Raw genomic sequence first — 4,484 nt, 5'->3', positions numbered from 1 at the left:
CGCGCCCGGCAGGAGAAGCGGAACCGGGCCCGGCGGCCGAAGCGGCCCGCGAGGCGCGGGAGGCATGAAGTTGGGCGCGCACGGGCCTCGGAGCCGGGGGGAGCCGGGAGCCGCCCGCATCTAGAGCCCGCGAGGTGCGTGCGCCATGGAGCTCGGGGGCCCCGGGGCGCCGCGGCTGCTGCCGCCGCTGCTGCTGCTTCTGGGGACCGGCCTCCTGCGCGGTAAGTTTCGGGGCGCGGGATGGGCCCCCTTTCGCCCGCGTTCGGGTGGCCTGGGACCCCCGGAGCCAGAGGGAGGGAGGCTCCTGACTGCGGTCCCAAGCCGCGGGTGCGCGCAACGGGGCGGCAGAGAGGCTCCCCATCCCCAGCCGCACAGGCTGCGCTTGCACCCGGGCTGAGCCAGGCGAGGAGGGAGTTAACCGCCGGCGAATGTGGAGGGCTGGGAAAGGGGGTTTCCGCGGGGGGTGGGGGTTCCGCTGCTGTTTCAGGGCTGGACCCAAAAGCTCGAACTTGGACAGAGGTGGGGCCCCCTTCGCCCTTCCCCCATCCATCCGGCTAAATTTCCCTGAAGACTCCCATGCCTGCTTCCTCCGGTTTAGGGGATCAGAGGGGTGGCCTCTGTCCTTGGCGGCCCCCACCCACCTTTTCTGCAGGAAGAACAAGGTCGGGAGTAGGGACTCTGGGCGTGGAGTCAAGGCTCCCAGGGGTGTAGAACTGACCCCTCCCTCTCCCCAGTCCTGTCTGCGCTCTCAGGCGAGCGGGGCCCAGCAGGAAGGTGGAAGTCTCCCCTCCATCCAGACCCGCCCCAGGTGGCAGCGCCCAGGACAGGCGGGAAACGCCTCAGACCCTGGGGCCCAGACCTGGAGCACAGATGGAGCTGGGGCTGTGCTCCTCCAGAGCGACTCATCAAGGGCGTTCTGGGTCTGACCAAGAGCTCGGGCAGGCTGGGGTGCGGAGGGCAGGGGTGCGGAGGGCAGGGGTGCGGAGGGCTCGGGTGCAGAGGGGGCTGGGCAACTGCATCTAAAACACTCCTCCAGCCTCAGGGGATTGATGAACCACAGGAGATTCCCTAGGAAGCAGGCGCTTTTGGGGGCTGATCCTCCTTCCTCTTCCTCCTTCTCCCTGCCTGGGCTGGCCCCGCTGCCCTGTGCCCCATCCCGTGCTGCTGTTACCCCCAAGTGTCCTCTGACTCACCGGCCGCTGGAGGCACAGCCCTTCCCTGGAAGTCAGTGTGACAGGAGACCCAAAGCAGTTCTCAGCCCATCCATTGCCTGGTTTTGTGGTGCGGTGCAAGGTGCTGGAAAGGCCTCCGTGGGCTGAGGGGCCTGGGAAGCTTCCCAGAGGAAATCACAATTACACCCAGGGGTGGGAGAGAGATGGAAACCAAAGGAGAGCAGCACATGCCACGCCTGGCACACGCAGAGGTCCTGGGGTGGGCGGTGCTCTTGTGAGGAGCTGAAAGGAAGCGGACGTGGCTGAGCGTGCTGGGCAGGGGACTGGGGCAGCCAGGACAGCTCCCGGCTCCTGTCCCGCCTGCACCTGAGCACTGACCTGCCTCTCCCCGCAGCCAGCAGCCATGTGGAGACCCGGGCCCACGCTGAGGAGCGGCTCCTGAAGAAACTCTTCTCCGGTTACAACAAGTGGTCCCGACCCGTGGCCAACATCTCGGATGTGGTCCTTGTCCGCTTCGGCCTGTCCATTGCTCAGCTCATTGACGTGGTAGGTGGGCGTGTGGCCATCATGCGCTGTGACTGAGGGCACCCTGCAAGGAGCGCCGGGGTCTGGGTGGGCAGAGGGGACACAGCCATCAACACTCCCCGTGGCTGTGAGTGTTTGGCCTGGGCTAGTATGCCAGAACAGCAGCCACCAGCTCCGTCCTGCCGGAGCCCCAGCCAAGGGTTGGTTCAGAGCATCCCAGCCAGGCCCTGCCCTTTCCTCCCCCTCGATGTGGGAACACTCCAAGCGGCCAGGTTCTCAGTACAGAGCCCAGGCACCTTCGGAAGAACAGCAAAGGCCTTGCTTGGGGGTGGCGGGGCACACTGTGACCTGGGAACAACGAGGACAACTGACCGGGAAAGGGGCCAGGGCAGGGGCAGGCACTGTGGTGTCCTGGCAGCACCCCAACCTCGGCTGGCCCCAGAGCCCCTCACCCACAGGTCTGGAATGTGGGGTTTGGGTGAGTCTTGGGCAAGTTCTGTTTGTCTGAAGTGTGTTTCCTTTCTGGTGGGGGGCCCAGGAGGCTGCTGGGAGGATGCCTAGGGGTCCAGCCAGGCCCCTGCAGCGTGGGCCAGTGCACACGGAGCCCCGAGGTGGGGATAGGAACCAGGAGGCTTCGAGGCTGAGAGAACTGAGCTGTGGGAGGCTCGGCCTTGTGCTCAGTTGAGATGCTTGGTTACCTACCCAGGCCTGAGCCAGACCGTCTGGGGGTCTCGGCAGCCCTAGAGGGGCTGGGTGGGGGGCAGCAGAGACATTTCCATGTTTCCTAGCCAGGCTCAGCCACTCCAAATAGGGTGAGACCATCCCTCAGGGTACCTGGCTGGGTGGGGGTGCATAACCTGGGGGCTCCTGCCATGGAAGAGGGCAGGCTGGGCAGGCCGTGGCCTCTGGGAGCTGGCCTGCTTGCGAGTGGGCAGCTGATGGCCAGCTGGGCTGCAGGGGCTTGTGTCTTCCACACTGGAGTCCGCCAGCTCCAGCCCTGCTGCCAAATCCCAGCTTGCTGGTCCAGGGAGGGCACCCCCACACGGGGAGGCATTTGTATGCTGCAGAGGCCCAGCCCACACCTTGCCAGGACGCCCAGCCTGGGTCTGCCGCTGTGGGAGGAGCTGCCAGGTTGCAGGAGTATTTTCTCTCTTTGGGAGGCTGGTGGATGTTGGGTAACCCTGGGCCTGGGGCCTGTGAAACGGGGTGAGAGCTGCTTCACTATCCCAGGCTGAGTGGACCACACCCCAGGGGCTTTGAGAGGTGTAGGGAGCTGCAGCCACATTCCCACAGACAGGCTGGTCAGTGGTGGCACTTGCCTGCGCAGGGCTGCGCATGGAGACTCCAGTCAGCCGGCCCCGTCCAAGGTCGGCCACCCAGACCTCCACCCTCAGTGTCCTGGAACTGCCCCGAGTGGCTCCTGTGGAGTGTCTCTGGCGGAGGCCCAGCCAGAAGACAATGAGGGTTGCACAGGCTTGGCAAGCCTGCTGAGGTTTGCAAACATGGCTGCAAAGTGGTGGCTGGCAGAGGTGGCTGCTGGCGGCTGCCCAAGGCTCTAGGTCTGCCACCCCCCCACCTGGCTGCCTACCTGAGCTTCTCAGGGCTCAGTCCATGGCTCCCCACACCACCACAGAGCCCCCAGTTTGCTCAGGAGACATTGAGGCCAGGAGCACACCCAGCACCAGGACTCCCAGAGCTGCCCACCCCTCTCTCCACCCTGCAGCCGGCTAAGGACTCACACGAGCATGCACACGTGGGTGCTGACGCTCCTGGGTGCCCAAGGCTGAGGGCCACGTGTGTGTGGAAGGGGCTGCCTTGTGTCCACACATGGGTGCTGACGCTCCTGGGTGCCAGCCTAAGTCCGAGGGTCACGTGTGTGTGGAAGGGGCTGCCTTGTGTCTGGCCCACTCTGTCTGTCCCACCAGGGGCTGGGGACTCACATGTGCCCCCTTTGCGGGCTCATATACTTGTTACAGGTGCCATCACCAGGGTCTGTCCTGGAGGGGATGTGAGCTGCATATGTGAGCTCAGGCCCCAGGACTGGCTGCACAGGAGGGTCTGGAAGACCCAGTGCTTTTCTAACCAGCCCAGGCCAATGCTGAGTGGTGGTGAAATGTACGGTGTTGACCTGTCCTCTAGCTTCAAGGGCACCTGAGAGTGATGGCTGCAAAGGGGCAGAGCAGGACACTGGGCAGGAGGGCCAGGCCTGGCCACATGAAGCTGGTTCTGAGGACCCTGGAGCTTCCTCGGACACACAGGATGAGGTCCTGAGGGGATGAGGTCCTGTGGGGAGATATGGCCCTGCAGAGACGTGGTCTATGGGGACGTGATCTGTGGGGATGAAGTTCAGTGGAGACGTGGTCCTGTGGGACGTGGTCTGTGGGGATGTGGTCTGTGGGACATGGTCCTGTGGGGACGTGGTCCGTGGAGATGTGGTCCTGTGGGGACGTGGTTCTGTGGGGACATGGTCCATGGAGACATGGTCCGTGGAGATGTGGTCCTCTGGGATGTGGTCCTGTGGGGACATGGTTCTGTGGGGACGTGGTCTGTGGAGGTGTGGTCCTGTGGGGACGTGGTTCTGTGGGGACATGGTCCGTGGAGATGTGGTCCTGTGGATATGGTCCTGTGGGGACATGGTTCTGTGGGGATGTGGTCTGTGGAGGTGTAGTCCTGTGGGGACATGGTTCTGTGGGGACATGGTCCGTGGAGATGTGGTCCTGTGGGCTGTGGTCCTGTGGGATATGGTCCTGTGGGGACATGGTTCTGTGGGGACGTGGTCTGTGGAGA

The 4,484-nt window shown here is 64.4% G+C and overlaps 1 pseudogene; it reads left to right on the top strand.

Annotated features, from left to right (window-relative positions):
* On the top strand, positions 1–1,754 carry LOC108535254 (neuronal acetylcholine receptor subunit alpha-4 pseudogene; annotated as a pseudogene).
* Positions 1,755–4,484: the final 2,730 nt, after the last annotated feature.

Source organism: Rhinopithecus bieti, unplaced genomic scaffold (genome assembly GCF_001698545.2).
Source record: "Rhinopithecus bieti isolate Rb0 unplaced genomic scaffold, ASM169854v2 scaffold_12573, whole genome shotgun sequence".
Taxonomy (NCBI): Eukaryota; Metazoa; Chordata; class Mammalia; order Primates; family Cercopithecidae; genus Rhinopithecus; species Rhinopithecus bieti.
Note: the sequence above shows the minus strand (reverse complement) of the source record. Positions and strands in the feature narration are given on the sequence as shown.